The sequence below is a fragment of the Hippopotamus amphibius genome, chromosome X (assembly GCF_030028045.1).
Source record: "Hippopotamus amphibius kiboko isolate mHipAmp2 chromosome X, mHipAmp2.hap2, whole genome shotgun sequence".
In the NCBI taxonomy this organism is placed as follows: domain Eukaryota; kingdom Metazoa; phylum Chordata; class Mammalia; order Artiodactyla; family Hippopotamidae; genus Hippopotamus; species Hippopotamus amphibius.
The window spans coordinates 2,418,123-2,435,030 of NC_080203.1; the positions used below are offsets into that span (position 1 = coordinate 2,418,123).

The following is a 16,908-nucleotide window of genomic DNA, read 5'->3' on the forward strand; positions in this document are numbered from 1 at the left end:
CCTTTTTAGTTGCGTCATCTTTTAGTTGCACACGCGGGATCTAGCTCCCTGACCAGGGATCAAACCCGGGTCCCCTGCTAGGAGCACAGAGTCTTAGCCACTGGGCCACCAGCAAAGTCCCCGGCCTGGCATTTTTGAAAGGGTCAGGAAGCCAGTGCGGCTGAGTCAAGTTGAGCAAGTGAAAGGGTGAGAGTGGAGACGGTCAGAGAGGAATCGGGCTGGATCCCGTCTGGCTTTGTAGGCCACTGTAAGTTCTTTGGCTTTGTCCCTAAGAGTCCCTTTTGCAGATTTTTTTTTTTAACAGAAGAGTGATGCAATCTGACGTCCATCTTAAAACAACCCGGCAGCTTCACCAGTCATCTGTCAGGCCACGGCGGTAGGCTGATTCTGGGCTTCGCTGGGTGAGGGAGGGAGGATGAGTCTGACGTCGGGCCCTAGAGCCCGGGATGCTGTAGCTCAAGAGCTGCAAGCAGAGAGGATCCTGGGGATCTGCTGAGGGTCCCCCTGGAGTATCAGGGGGTGCTGATCAGCACCAGTGTGTGAGGAAACCACCCGGGCCTGGGAAAGGGCTTCCAGCAAGGATTCAGGGTAACGATGCTCAGGGCTCAAGCAGGACCCGGAGGAACACCTGTCCCACTGGCCGGAATGGAAACCTCGGAATTGAAGAGGCCTGAGGGAGGCCACTCAGAAGGGGCCAGCCTCAGTAGTGGCAAAATAATTCTACACTAAAAACTGCTCTAGTACCATGCAGCAAATCTTAGAAGCAAGAGTCTAAAGAATCAGACTGTTTCCAAGTAACCACAGCACTTGGAAACAAAGTTCAAGAGTAGGTTTAAGGGGAGTCCCTGGTGGCCTAGTGGTTAGGATTCTGGGCTTTCACTGCTGGGGCCCGGGTGCAACCACTGGTCAGAGAACTGAGATACCACAAGCCATGCAGCACGGCCAAAAAAGAAAACAACAGTTTGGGGATACAAAAATACTCAGCACCCAAGGGAAAGCATACAAGGTCTGTTATCCAATCAAAAACACTTGGCATGAACACAGGAAGTGAAATCCAGCCCATTATAAGGAGATAGAGCCGTCAATAAAAGGCATCCGGATTGAAAAGGAAGAAGTAAAACTTCCAAGATCACAGGATACTTTAGAGGGAGCGAAGTCCGCCTGCCCAGATGCTGAACCAAGTGTCCGAGCACTTTTCTTCACGGGTCCGAAACAAAGCCAGTAAACTACGAAACTCCTATCGCCGTGCTTCTGGGTTGTTTGCTCTTCACGTGCAAACTCAGTGTTTTATTTTTGCAGGAAACTAACCCAATGGTGACATAGATGTGGGGAGACATCTATGTCAGAATTCTGGTGGCAGGGCACATTTCCTGGAGAGCAGTTGTGTACTGTGAGAGCAATTGTGTAAAAACTGAGTTTTTAAAAAATAACTAGGAAAGTAAACTTTTGTCTCAGTATTTGCACCTTTTGGAATCTATCTTCAGCAAATAAGCATTGATGCAGAAACTCACGTACAAGAATTCCACTGAATCATTATCGATAATAAGGGAAAAAAAGAGAAAAATTTGTCACTGATTACATTATAATGCATCTTTTATGCCTCCATTTAAAAGCATGTTTTTGAAGGATTTTTGCAAAGAATAAAAGCTCACGTGTTAAATGAAAAGAATTTAAAACCAAAAAAATGTTCCAAAACGTTGACAGAACATAATGCTGAATGGTAGGACTTAACTGATTTTCATTTTCTCCCATTTCCTAAACTGTCTTCAATCACCTTGTACTGCTTGAGTATCTGAATCTCAGAACTTCCCTGCAACCCAAGGAGAAAAGCAATACACTGGTGCTGTAGCCAAAAAGAAACTCAGATGCAGAACAGTAGTTCAGTTTTATTTCATGCAATAAGAACCATTTAATCATCTCCCTCCTCCAGCAACCAGGAAACGAAACAAGTGGGCCCCGAGCACCCAAAAAACAACAGTAGGCTCCAAGAATGAAGTGGCATCTACTACAGGAAGCCATGCCTCAGTAAAGGAAGCATCGCCTGGCATGGGGCAGAAGGCTGGGCCTCAGCCCCCTTTTCCTGGTAGAGACATAGGGGGAAACAGGGGCCCAAAGTGCTGCATGACCTGCTGCACCAGGGCAAGGTCGTCAACAAAGGGCCTGAAGGAAATTTGAAGGCAGCGACTATCTTCAGCAGTCCATCTCCTGAAAGTGAGGACAAAGGAAAATCAAGCTGACTGTGAGAACGCGTGCCGGGGCCCAGCCCACCACACCGCCTCTTTGGACTCAACACTTAGCCACGGAAGTATCCCTCCGTCTGAGCTTGGCCCTTAGCACGTTCTGCCCCCCCACCCCCAGCCCGGGGCCCTTCTAGAACTGACACAATCAGGAAGCTGCCGTCCACCGACAGCTCCTTCTGAACGCCCTGCAGGTGAGGCTCCTCATAAGCAGCCAGGGCCCGCCGCGCCGCCTCCGCCTCTATGGGACACAGGAACGGCACTCTTAGGACGCCGCAGGAGGACTGGTCAAGGCGCCATTTGTCACCAGCGTCACCTGTGCTTTGAGTCTCCTCGTCACCCAGGCCCGCTTCCCCCAGAGGGTGGCCCTCCGACCGTCCACAGACCCCACCCCACCCGTCCCCCCGGCCCGGCTCCTCTCCTCGGTGCCGCCGCGCCCCGCACCCACTCTGCCCGCCTTCTCCTCCGGCCCCGCAGGCCGTCCCCCCCCACACCCATCCTGTCCCCTCGGCCGCCCTGGCCTTCCTACTGCCCTGGAGCTTTTGCCTTCCAGCAGCCGCTGGTCCATCCTCGCTCCCCTTCCTGCACTGCCCCCCGCCGCCCTCAGCCACCCCGGCCTCCCCGGGGACTCCGGCCTCCCGGCCACCGCGGCTTCTGCCCAAAGGATACAACTCATTCGGATGGGCTGGGGGCCATCCGGCCGCAGGCGCCGCTTCTCCGCCTGGCCCTCGCCTCGGAATCGCACCACCACCACCACCACCACCGCCTGCGCCCGCACCGGCCTGACCCTCAGGGCCACCAGGACCACCCTGGCCACCCTGGTCCCCTGCACCGCCCGCCGCGCCACCCGCGTCGTCGTCGTCGGACGCCTCCATGGTTGCCGCCTCCGGCTCCGAGGCCAAGGACAACTCAGGAGAGGCCGAGCCCCTCACGAAGCCCCGCCCCTTCTGCCCAGGGAGGCCCACCGCGCCTGCGCAGACACCCTTCAGGGCCCCTCCCGGCACCCCATTGGCTGCCGCCAGCCCGCCCTGCCACCCACGGGCTGCCCCCGGAGACCCCGTAGGGCGGGACAGCCTCGCCTCCCGCGCGAAGCCCAGCTCCTCTCGGGCGCCCCCCGTGCGCCTGCGCAGATGGGCCCCTCCCGCCCTGGCCCAGACAGAGCCACCGCCGAGACGGGCACGACAGCGTCCCACTCGCAAGGCCTTGACGGCGTCTCCCAAACCATGTGCTCCAGGCAGTGAGGCGCCCGCCCCACGCCCCTGCAACCCTCCCCCGGGTAAAACCCCAGGTAAAACACAAGCAGCAGGGGACGCGCGGGACCTCCGAGAAGAGGGGTCTCCCGCAAGGGGGGCGGTGGGGACTGCTGGGGTCTTCCCTGAGGCCCCGCCCCCACCCTCAGGACCCCGTCCAGACCCTATCGCCTCCCAAGGGCCGTCTCCACACTGCATCCCGCGGGGGCGGGCGCTTCCACGGGTGAGCTGGGGGGGGAGGGACTCAGAAGCTCCGTCCAGAGGCGAGCGCTGCTCAGCTCGCCCCATCCGTGGTCACGTGAGCATTCTCAGCGGCGGGGGGGTGGGGTGGGGGGGTGGCCAGCGACCGACCTGGGCAGACGGAACACCAGCATCTTTCCCGGGCACCGAGAAGCCACCTTAGCCGTCCCGAGAGATCCGACAGCCGAGGCCTCCCACTCCCCCAGCTGAGGGGCGGCATGGAGACAGGAGTCCACGATGCTGAGACACGGCAGTGCGAAAGCAGGTCACAGCCCGGCGCCCTAAGGAAGCTCCGGGAATCCACGGAGCTGGGGGGGGACAGCAGCTGCGGTCACGGACGCTGATTCCACCCTCTCCCCTGCTCCCGGCCGTCCCCTCCCCTCCTCGGGCTCCCTCCGGGCCACAGGCTTCGCCTGCGGCCCTTGCCGGGGGTGTGGGCCCTCCCGCTCCCGCTCCCGGGCGGCCCCGCCCCGCCCCTCACACCTGCGGGCCGGGAGGGGCCCCGGGCAGGCCTGGGCTCCACGCTCCTCTCGGCTGCCTGCAGGCCGCTGCGCCCCGTGCTGGGCTGGCTACCGTCCTTCCCCAGCCCTGCCCCGGCCCCAGAGGCGGCCCCGAGGTGGAGGCGTCCCTCAGGAGCGTCCCTCGGACCGGGGGGCTCTCCGCACGCAGCCGGGGCCCTGCGCCTGCGGATCTGCAGGCTGTACCCACTCCCGCCACAGCCGCCTGCGGGCCGCCACCACCATGTCACCGCGCGCCCGGCTGCAGAGACATGCTCGCGGGCGGTCGGCTGTCGCCCAAAGAGGTGCTCCAGTGCAGTCAGCTGTCACCCGGCTGCAGAGAGATGTTCCGGGCCGTCGGCTGTCACCAGGCTGCAGGGAGATGCCCTCGGGTGGTCTGCTGTTGCCCAAGGAGATGCTCCCGGGTGGTCGGCCGTCACCCAAAGATATGCTCCCATGCGGTCCGTTGTTGTCTGGCTGCAGAGAGATGCTCCCCGGCCGTCAGCTGTCGCCCAGCTGCACAGAGATGCTCATGAATGGTCAGTAGTTGCCCAAAGAGATGCTCCCAGGTGGTCTGTTGTCAACTGGGCACAGGGAGATACTCCCAGGTGTTCGGCTGTCACCCAAAGAGATGCACCTGGGTGGTGGGCTGATGCCCAAAGAGATGCTCCCGGGCGGTCAGCTGTCACCCAGCTGCAGAGAGATGCTCCTGGGCAATTGGCTGTCTCCCAAAGAGATGCTCCCAGGTGGTCGGCTGTCTCTCAGCTGCACAGAGATGCTCCTGGGCGGTCTGCTGTCCCCCAGCTGCACAGAGATGCTCCCGGGTGGATGGCTGTTGCCCAAAGAGTTGCTCCTGGGTGGTTGGCTGTCACCCAAAGAGATGCTCCCCGGCGGTGGGCTGTCGCCCAGGTGCATAGAGAAGCTCCTGGGCAGTCGGTTGTCGCCCAAAGAGATGCTCGAAGGTGGTCAGCTGCCGCCTGGCTGCAGGGAGCTGCTCCCAGGTGGTTGGCTGCCAGCCAAAGAGATGCTCCTGGGCGGTCAGCTGTCCCCCGAAGAGATGCTCCTGGGTGGTTGGCTGTCAGCCAGAAGCACAGGGATGCTCCCGCATGGTCGATTGTCACCCAAAGAGATGCTCCCAGGCGGTTGGTTGTCGTCTGGATGCAGAGCGATGCTCCCGGGCCGTCAGCTGTCATCCAGCTGCACAGAGAAGCTCCTGCATGGTCCGTTGTCACCCAAAGAGATTCTCCCAGGAGGTCAGTTGTCGCCCAGCCACGGGGAAGAACTCCCAGACGTCGGCTATCACGCAAAGAGAAACTCCCGGCGGTAGGCTGTCGCCGAAAGTGATGCTCCCAGGTGGTCGGCTGTCACCCGACTGCATAGAGATGCTTTCGGGCGGTTGGCTGTTGCCCGGCTGCAGGGAGATGCTCCTGGGTGATCGGCTGTCTCCCAAAGAGATGCTCCTGGGCAGTCGGCTGTCACACAAAGAGATGCTCCCGTGCGGTCGGTAGTCGCCCGGCTGCACAGAGATGCTGCCGGGTGGTCGGCTGTTGCCCAAAGACATGCTTCCGGGCAGTCAGCTGTCACCCAGCTGCACAGAAATGATCCGAGGTGGTCGGCTGTCGACCAAAGAGATGTTTCTGGGTGGTCGGCCCTCACCCAAGAGATGTTCCTGGGCGGTCGGCTGTCACCCAAGAGATGTTCCTGGGTGGTCGGTTGGTGCCAAAAGAGATGCTCCAGGGCGGTCAGCAGTCACCGGCTGCAGAGAGATGCCCCCGGGCAGTCAGCTGTCGCCCAAAGTGATGCTCCCGGGTGGTCGGCTGTTGCCGAAAGAGATGCTCCTCGGCAGTCGGCTCTCGCCCAGCTGCACAGAGATATTCCCAGGCCGTTGGCTGTTGCCCAAAGAGATGGTCCTGGGCGGTCGGCTGTCACCCAAAGTGATGCGACCACGTGATCAGCTGTCGCCGAACTTCACAGCAATGCTCCCTTGGGGTCGATTGTCACCAAAAGATATGCTCTCGAGTGGTCGGTTGTTGCCCAGAGAGATGCTCCTGCACGGTTGTCTGTCACCGCACTTCACAGCGATGCTCCTGGGCGGTTGGCTGTTGCCGAAAGAGATGCTCACTGGTGGTCAGTTGTCACCTCCTGCAGAGAGATGCTCCCAGGTGGTTGGCTGTTGCCCAGTTGCACAGAGATGCTCCTGGGTGGTCGGCTCTCGCCTGGCTGCAGGGAGATTCTCCCGGGCGGTTGGCTGTTTCCCAAAAAGAGGCTCCCAGGCGGTTGGCTGTCCCCCAAGGAGATGCTCCCAGGAAGTCGGCCGTCACCCAGCTTCACAGAGATGCTCCCGTGCACTCAGATGTCGCCCAAAGTGATGCTCCCTGGTGGTCGGTTGTCGCCCGGTTGCAGAGAGATGCTCTTGGGCAGTTGGTTGTTTCCCAAAGCTATGCTCCTGGGCAGTCGACTGTGGCCTAGCTGCACAGAGATGTTCCCGGGCCGTCGAATGTCGCCCAAAGAGTTACTCCCCGGCAGTTGGCTGTTGCCCGGCTGCAGGGAGATGCTCCCTGGCGGTTGACTGTTGCCCAAAGAGATGTTCCTGGGCAGTTGGCTGTCACCTGGCTGCAGGGAGATGCTCCCTGGTTGTGGGCTGTCGCCCAAAGAGATGCTCCCTGGCGGTCAGCTGTCACCCAAAGAGATGCTCCCGGGTGGTCGGTTGTCTCCCAGCTGCACAGAGATGCTCCCGGCGGTCTGTTGTCAGCAGCAGGTCTAAGGTGGCCCAACACACCCCCCAGGGCACCCTGCCTCCCACTGCACACACACACTCTGCTAGGACTCCCACAGAAACCGCGGTTCTTGGACTCACAGGAAGGGCACCCAGAAGCGGACTTCCGTCTCACTGTGCCCCCCACATCACACGGGAGGGCAGCGAGCTGTCCGCATCTGGACCACACCCGGAACGCTGGTTCCAAAAGGGCTCAGGGCAATGCAGCTTTGATTTCTCACATACAAAGAGTGTGCGGTAGAAGAGGGCTTACCAGACAAAGGCTGGAGGAGATGGCGAGGGGCCAAGCCACAGAGTCCTCCGTCTGGCTACTCCACGTCTATGGCTCGCTTTTTTAAAAAATAAATTTGTATTTATTTATGTATTTATTGGCTGTGTTGGGTCTTCGTTGCTTCACGAGGGCTTTCTCTAGTTGCGATGAGTAGGGGCTACTCTTGGTCACGGTGGCAGGCTTCTCATTGTGGTGGCTTCTCTTGTTGTGGAGCACGGGCTGCAGTAGTTGTGGCACGTGGGCTCACTCGTTGTGGCTCTCGAGCTTTAGAGCGCAGGCTCACTAGTTGCTGCGCACGGGCTTAGTTGCTCTGTGGCATGTGGGATCTTCCCGGACCAGGGCTTGAACCCGAGTCCCCTGCATTCACAGGCGGAATCTTAACCACTGTGCCACCAGGGAAGTCCCTATGCCTGTGCTTTTAATCCGTAGTAATAACTGTCACAGCCTACACTCCATATGCTGTTTCAAGTTTCTCCGTGTTCCCACACTGCTTTGTGGGAATGCCAAAGCGAATACTTAAATCATAGAAGAGACAGGACTAGATGTTCTCTAAGTCTCTTCTCATGCGGGGCTTCCATGATTTTACACTTACCTTGCATCTGATGGACTTTAGGCTGGATGCTAAAATGACCTTTCAGGCTCAAATCACTAGAAGACACTAGTGATTTTGAAGAAAAGAAAAGGATAGAACAATTTCTGTCAAGTTGGAGTATATAATTGTGTCCACTGGGAGAAGGATCGATGAGCTCTCAAGCTTCCGCACCAATGTGTGAAGGTTGGCATTTTAATCTGTGAGAGGCGAACCTTTCAGAAACAGCCTCAGGACAAAACAACAGATTTTATTTTTAATACCCAAGTGGGAAAGTGTTCATTTTCAATTCTATGAGGAAGGGAATAAATTGCTTATGAGTATTACACATTTTATAAACCTATAGTGATCCTTTGAATAAAAGACAGAGAGTGTACATTTTAGAAATTGTTGTTTTCAAACATTTGAATCAACTTAAGCCAGGTGTTTCTCCTAATATGGAACCGTTGGATTTGAGGTGGGGAGTGGTAGTGAATGGCACACATTATCTCATATAGTGGATTTTCACTAAACTTACTGGGTCAGGTTAGAGGAGTATTTTGGAAATTCAGATTCTTAGACTTGTTTTGAAGGTGACTTCAGGATGGGGTGTTCTCCACCACCAACCATCAATTCTCTGATTCTCCAGATACCGAGTATTCAACGATTTAATTCAAATCTGACACTAAGTGCCTGGAGTAGCAGAGACCTCACAAGTTAAAGGCTCGGTCCAACCAGACTGTCCCCCACTTTACATGTCACTTTCAAGTCCCAGGGGCCCCCTATGCTTCAGACAAATTGGCTATAAATCGGAGGTTCCCATGACCCCCTCCTCAGGCTCAACATTTTGCTAGAATGGCTCACAGAACTCAGGAACACACTTATGTGTATTTGTATATTATAAAGGATTGCAATGAAAAGCCAGGTGAAGAGTTACATAGAGCAAGGTCTGGAAGAGTCCTGAGCACAAGAGCGTCTATCCCTGCAGTTGGGGCGTTCCATCCTCCCAGCACATAGATGTGCTCACCAACCCGGAAGCACGTGGAAAACCACCGTTTAGAGGGTTTTGTGGCGGTTTCATCAAGTGGGCAAGAGTAATAAATCAGCCTCCAGTCTCTCTCCTCTCTCAAGATGTTGAGAGGAAGGGATGGGAATGACAGTTCCAAGCTCCTGATAAAGAGCTGGTTTTCTGGTGAGCAGCCCCGTCCTGGAGCTATCTAGCGGTTGACAAGAGTTGCCATATTAGAACAAAAGATGCTTCTGTCATGCAGGAAGTTCTGAGAGTTTTATGTCAGGAACCAGGGACAAAGACCAAATATATGTTTGTATTATATATGTTTGTATCATACTACAAAGGATATTAGTGTTTGTTATATAAATGTCAGCTCTTTTCCCACTTGATTTGTCTTTTCATTTTTTAAAGAACTTTTATTGAGATCCAGTTAACATACAATAAACTGCATACATTTAGGAATACAATTTGATATTTTTTTCTTATTACTAATGTATATATGGCAATCCCAACCTCCCAATTCATTCCCCCCCAACCCCTGCCCCCCGCTTTCCCCACTTGGTGTCCACGTGTTTGTTCTCTATATCTGTGTCTCTGTTTCTGCCTTGCAAACCAGTTGATTTGTAACATTTTTCTATATTCCACATATATGTGTTAATATACAATATTTGTTTTTCTCTTTCTGACTCAATTCACTCTGTATGACAGTCTCTAGGTCCATCTATGTCTCTACACATATCCCAGTTTCATTGCTTTTTACAGCTGAGTAATATTCCATTGTATATATGTACCACAATTTTGTATCCATTCATCTGTTGATGGACATTTAGGTTGCTTCCATGTCCTGGCTATTGTAAATAGTGCTGCAATGAACATTGGAGTGCATGTGTCTTTTTGAATGATGGCGTTCTCTGGGTATATGCCCAGCAGTGAGATTGCTGGGTCATATGGTAACTCTGTTTTCAGTTTTTCAAGGAACCTCCATACTGTTCTCCATAGTGGCTGTTATCAATTTACATTCCCACCAACAGTGCAAGAGGGTTCCCTTTTCTCCACACCTTCTCCAGCATTTACTGTTTGTAGATTTTCTGATGACCCTGACCTCAGTGTAGTTTTGATTGGCATTTCTCTAATTATTCGTGATGTTGAGCACATCTTCACGTGCCTCTTGGCCATCTGCATGTCTTCTTTGGAGAAATGCCTATTTAGGTCTTCTGCCCATTTTTTGATTGGGTTGTTTGTTTTTTTGATATTGAGCTGGATGAATTGTTTATATATTTTGGAGATTAGTCCTTTGTCTGTTGATTCGTTTGCAAATATTTTCTCCCATTCTGAGGGTTGTCTTTTCATCTTGCTTATAGTTCCCTTTGCTGTGCAGAAGATTTTAAATTTCATTAGGTCCCACTTATTTATTTTTGTTTTTATTTCCATTATTCTAGGGAGTGGATTGTCTTTTCATTTTTATGTTGCCAAATCTATCAGTTTTCCTTCGTGATCTCTTCCATCACCCTCATGCTCTATTGTGAGGATGGATGCATATTCACATGATCTGTATGTTGATTCGTCTGCCAATAGCACTCTCTTTAAAGTATCTTACCCTTTAACGTCTGGTACAAAAAGTCCTCAGTGATCACATTTTTTTTTCTCTGACATTTATTCTTCTAAATGAGCAGTAAAAGTCTTTCATCAAAATAAAAAAAAAAAAAAGATTATATTCGGGTTCTACATGCCTGAAACCAAAAGGTGTTATGTCCCTTCCTTTGACCAGGTTCTCTCAAGAGAACCTCTTCAGTCTCTTTACATAAGCTCCTCTTATTCTTGCTAAGGTAATATTTTATCCTGGTTACTATTGTGTTAGGATATTTTTCCAATGCCACTTTAAAAACATATTTTTATTTATTTATTTATTTGGCTGCAGTATCTTTAGTTGCAGCATGTGGGATCTAGTTCCCTGACAAGGGCTGGAACCTGGGCGCCCTGAATTGGGAGCATGAAGTCTTACCCACTGGACCACCAGGTAGGTCCCCTCCAATGCCACTTTTAAGTAGTTTTTTCCCCATGGACTGGAGTCGTAGTATGGATTTTTGCATTACTTATTTCTCACTTGTTACATTTGATTGATCCTCTAGCTCTAGCAGTTTTTCAGCTGATTATCTTGAGTTTTCTAGAAAGATAATCATATTTACATATGATCATAACTTTTACCCCTTCCTTTCCGATGTTAATAGTTAATACATCTATTTCCACTTTATTGCTAGGCTAGAATTTTGACAAAAATGTTCAATGACAGTTGTCCCGATCGTAATGGGAATGCCCAGCGTTTCGGCATTAGTACTAAGTTGGCCAAATTGTTTTAAGATACATGTTCTTCATCACTTTTAAACCCTTTTCACTTTGTGTGCTGGCTTCAGCTCAAGTTTAGGTATTTCAGGAGTAATGCCAGCCTTATGGAATAACTTGAGAAGTTTTCTTCTTTATGCTCTGCAACAGGTTAAATAACATTGTATCATCTGTGCTAAAAAGTTTACTAGACTAAGACCTAGTGCCTTCTGGAAAAGCAAATCTTTTATTCTATTTCTTCTAAGCTGTTTGATCAGCTTTGTTTTCCTACCTCCTCTTGAGCTGCATATATTTTCCATACTTTCCTAGAAAGTTGCCCATCCCATCTAGAGTTTAAAACTGATTGTCATAAAACAATATGGAGTATTTTTGTGAATTTTTAAAATGTCCTCCATATGTCTATATCTGTTGTTAGATTGTCTTCTCATTTCTAATGGTGTCTGTCTGGATTTTTCTTCTTTGTCTATATTGTTGCTCTTTTCAAGGGACCAGATCTTGGTTTCCTTGCCCTATACTACATGAGTTTTTCAAGCTACTGCTTTTATCTTTATTACTTTTCACCTTCCATGTTTTGTTTTTGTGTCTCTGTTGTCATTTTAATACCTTCTGGATTTGAATGCTTAATCAGTTTATATTGAATCCTCTTAAGGTTGTTATTTGCCCTATGAATATTACTTTGACCATCGCAAAGGTTTCTTCTCTACTTAACTGAAGGTGATTCAGTATCAGGGTCATAGTAGCTTCTTAAAAATTTGCTGGTTTTCCATCTTTGGAGTACATTATGGTATGTGTATATTCCATGAACATTAAAAAGTAAAACTTTCCCATAAAACACTGCAAGTCTGAAGTCTTTTTGTGGGAAATTATATTTCTATCTTTTTGGATTTTGGTATCTGAGAGTTGAGAAAGGGAATTTCATTGTGAGTTCAATTTGCATTTCTGAAATTATGAATGCAATTGTCTCTCCTTATGTTTAAAAACCACTTGCATTTTGGGACTTCCCTGGTGGCGCAGTGGTTAAGGATCCGCCTGCCAGTGCAGGAGACACAGGTTCGAGCCGTGCTCCGGGAAGATCCCACATGCCTTGAAGCAACAAAGCCCGTGAGCCACAACTACTGAGGTTGTGCTCTAGAGCCCGTGAGTCACAACTATTGAGCCCACGTGCCACAACTACTGAAGCCTGCACGCCTATAGCCCATGCTCCACAACAAGAGAAGCCACTGCAATGAGAAGCCCACCACCACAACAAAGAGTCACCCCTGCTCACTGGAAATAGAGAAAGCCTGCGTGCAGCAACAAACACTTAATGCAGCCAATAAACAAATAAAAATTAATAAAAAATTTTTAAAAAACCACTCGTATTTCTCTTTCCATGAATTTCTGTTCACTTCCTTGTCCATTCTATTGCATTGTTGTTGATAATTTACAAGGAGCATCAATTACATTAACAATAAGAAACCAGTTAAGATAGACACCCTTGCATACACACCCTTGGATACTTATCAATCAACCTATCAATGCAGTGAATTATATGTAATTACATTCTCTCAGTCCTTCATTCAACCCGTATTTACTGAGCACCTATTAATGTCACATAAATAGGACAGACAAAATCTCTGGCCTCATGGAGGTAGAGAAAAAAGAGCTAAAAGAATTGCTAAGGGCTAAGAAAAAAAGGCAGAGTGAGTAGTAAGTTGTGCTATGATACTCTTTTAACAGGTGGTTTCTGTCCTTGATTTTTTTTTCTTTCTGTATGTGTAGGTGTGTGCATGCCCATGAGTTTCCATTTCCAGGCTAAAGTTAATCTTATTGATTTTAAAGAATAATTTGGTATAGGTGAATATTCTCTTTCGTGAATTTCTTTTATGTGGGGGCTGAAGTAGAAAAGAATACTTTATTGCTTTACCAGGCAAAGGGGACCACAGCAGGCTAATACCTTCAAACTGTGTCCCTTTCTTGAAGTTGGATGAAATAATGCGGACCTGATTTCTCTTTCTCTTTGGGCTAAATCTTTGGCCACCTTTCAAAATCTCCCTTTAGTTTTAGTGTAAAAAAATTGTTCATCTCTTCTTAAGTCAATTTTGGAAATTAATAGTCACAAGCCAGCCCAGATTCAAGTGTCGGGGACACGGAGCCCACCTCCCAAGAGGAGGCTGAAAAGCCCATCTTGTAGCAGAGCACATGGGACGGACCATCATCGTATCCATCCCTGGAAAAGGCTCCCAGCCACACAGCTGTGACTGTTGTCACGTGCACGTGCCGAGAAAGGGGCAGGTGGTGGGGGTGGTGCATGCATTCTCTTCACGTGCACGAGGAATGTCCTTTGTGAAGGCAGCAGGTAAGTCTGTGGTCTGGGAAGTGTGTCACACGGCAGGGTGGGTCCGCGCAGCCCTTTGAGGGGCCCCCGGCTCCTTCCTCAACCCGTGCGTCTACTGCCACCTGGTGACGGGAGCCGCCCATGGCAGCTTTTGTTCTCTTGAGAAGGGACTCCCCCACAAGCAGGTGAGGATGCCATCACTTCTCTGATGACGTTCCTCAGCTAGAAAATGGGGATATGATGGCGTCTCCATCACAGGATGTTTTGGACGTTGAGTCATTACACATACGCACTCAAAAGAGTGCCTGCTCAGCACACAACGGAACGCTCCATTACTTGTGACGTGGTAAGAATTCACGGGGCCGTCAGGGTTTGAGGCGCATCTCGAAAGACATATAGAATGAATGGAAAATTAAGTGCTCGCGCAGGCAGGCTGTCCCCCCGCGGCCTGACACACGAGAGTCGCTCAGGGAGGAGTGGCGGAATGAGCAGATGAACGCGAGGACAGCAGAGATTCGGGGCCGAGCTGGACCCCTGACTTGGGCAGAACACATCTGTGTCCTGGACGGTCCGCTCCCACCTGAAGGCAAGGAGAAGAAAAGGCATCTTTGTCTTGCTGTCACCAGGACCAGACCCTTCTCCAGCCCAGGAGGCGCCTCAGGGCCCCCTCCACGTCCTCGTTGCTCAGACTGTAAATGAAAGCGCGGAGCATGGGAGCCACCGCCGCATACAGCGCCGTGGCCACTGAGTCCTCGGCTGCGCAGGAGGACGAGGGTCACAGGTTCGCCCCAAATAGGGTCCCGTGGAACAATGACGCCACGGCCAGGTGGGGACTGCAAGTGGAGAAGGCTTTCAGCTTGCCCTGCGAAGACCGAAGTCTCAGGATGGCTGAGAAAATGCGCATGTAGGAGACAGAAATAAAGAGGAAGGGAGTGACAGACAGACAGCGCCCCCCGCGCTGTAAACCACCAACTCGCCGATGCGGATATCTGAGCAGGAGCGCTTCAGCAAGGCGCACCGCTCGCAGAAGATGTGGTGGATTCTGACACTTGCGCGGAATGACAGGCTACTCGCGAGGAGGGTGAGGGTCAGGGATAGATGTTTGTGACCGCCAGAGCCACAGACAGAGATGTGATGCAGAATTTGGGGCTCCTGGGTGTGGTGGAGTGGAGAGGGTGACCGACGGCTACAACTCTGTCATAGGCCATCACTGCCGAGAGGACACTGTCCAGCTCTGCAAACACAATTAGGAAGTACATCTGCGTGAGGCATGCTGCGTAGGGGATGGCTTGGCTCTGGGTTTGGATGTTTAGCAGCATCTTTGGTACCATGGCGGAGGTGAAGCAGATGTCCACGCGGGACAGGGTGGCTATGAAGCAGTACACGGGGGTGTGGAGGCTGGAGATGGAGCTGATGGCCAGAACGATGAGCAGGTTCCCCACCACAGCGACCAGGTACGTGCACAGGAACAGACAGAAGAGGAGGGGCTGATGTTCAGGCACCTCGGACAGTCCCAGGAGGAGGAATTCCGAGATGACGGTTGGGTCGCCTCTCACCATGGCTTCTGGTTTCTGTCGATATGCGCTGGAAACACATCCGTCCACAAGGCCAGAGGCAGTCTGGGGTAACATGCACCACAACCTTCCTCGGTGGCTAAAACCGTACTTGTGACATTTGGGGAAGGAACTCCAAACTGAGGCAGTAACGACAAGACTCACTCGTCGTGGGGCTGTCTGGTCGCCACAGAATGCAGGAGGGGCGAGCTGAGGCTTTCCTTGTGACTCAGCTTGGGCGGGCGCTCCGCCTGCTTCCCTGGGAGGAAAGAAGAACCGGCCAGAGAAGAAGACAGAGAGACCTGAACGCGAGGCCTGGTTTGGGGAGAGTGGCTGGAGACAGCAAGGGCAGTTGAGTTGTCAAGGTGAGACCGCTGGTTGGACCCCTGAGGGCCTTTGTGTTTTATCCAGGTAAGAGTCTGGGTGATGGCCACTAGGAACAATTCTGTCTCTGTGTGCACACGTGAGAGAGAGAGAGAGAGAGAGAGAGAGAGAGTGTCCTTAGACAGATCTACTTCACAGGCGTATACACAGACATATCTATTCATGTGTATATATTCGCACAAAGATTCACGAAATGGTGTTCACCAGAACGCTCACCAACAGTGGTGATCTCTGGGAGGGGGGGTGAAATCTTTACTTCCACCTTTCTTTCAATGATAAACATGTATCGGTTTCCCAGACTGTTCTCTTGGATGTTATCGAGGCTTTCAGGCGGTGTCTGTGATGGACTCGCTTTGGGGCACAAGCACAGTTAGGGGTTCAAGGCTCACGAGGCCTTGTCACACATAAGGGCATGTCTAAGAAGTTATGTCCCTGTGACTTTGTCTCTCCTTCTCAAGTCCATGTCATGGAACCCACAAAGGCTAAATGCTCGTGTGGCGTGACGCCACTAGATAGACAGATCTACACTCACCAACCTGAAATCCAGATGAACTGGGAAACTAAGGGGGCTTCCTAGGTGGCGCAGTGGTTAAGAATCCACCTGCCAATGCAGGGGACACGGGTTCAATCCCTGCTCCAGGAAGATCCCACATGTCGCGGAGCAAGTAAGCCCGTGTGCCACAACTATTGAGCCCGTTTGCCGCAACTATTGAGCCCATGAGCCACAACGATGAGCCCGTGTGCCACAACTATTGAGACCGTGTGCCACAACTATTGAGCCCATGAGCCACAACGATGAGCCCGTGTGCCACAACTACTGAAGCCCATGCGGCCAGAGCCCGTGCTCCGCAACAGGAGCAGCCACGGCAATGAGGAGCCCGTGCACCACAACGAAGAGTAGCCCCCGCTCGCCACAACTAGAGAAAGTCTGCGTGCATCAATGAAGACCCAACACAGCCAATAAATACTAAATAAAAACTTTTTAATTAAAAAAATAAAATAAAAACTGACTAAAGTATTTTAAAAAACTAAGAATCTGATTTTAAAATATTGACTCAAGAACAGGCAGGTGATGAGCAAGCAAACACTCCCGGAAGACACTGGAAACGATCTCACAGACCTGCACCTAAAAATAAGCACGTGCTTTTAATCCCGTTGATTTTAAGAGAAAATTCTTTTAGTTCATCAGGTTTTCAACTCACGAGTCCCCTACCTAATTGCCAAGACTTTACAAGGGAAGGAATGACATCTGTCTGATTCACCACTGAATCAAGCTGGCCTCAAGCCAGCATGACACTGAAACCAAAATCCGGTGACAACAGCATACACACAGAAGAATAATGAGGCAAAAATCTTCAATAGATTCAAAACCGGTGCAGCAGTATTGAAGGGATAAGGCACCAAGTAGGAACATAAGGACGACTGATATCATGACATCTATTCAGGTAAATAATCACACAAAT

General features: G+C 51.3%; 1 pseudogene; it reads right to left on the reverse strand.

Annotated features, from left to right (window-relative positions):
* Positions 1 to 14,127: 14,127 nt before the first annotated feature.
* On the reverse strand, positions 14,128 to 15,132 carry LOC130842241 (olfactory receptor 1D2-like; annotated as a pseudogene).
* Between the last annotated feature and the right edge of the window lie 1,776 nt (positions 15,133 to 16,908).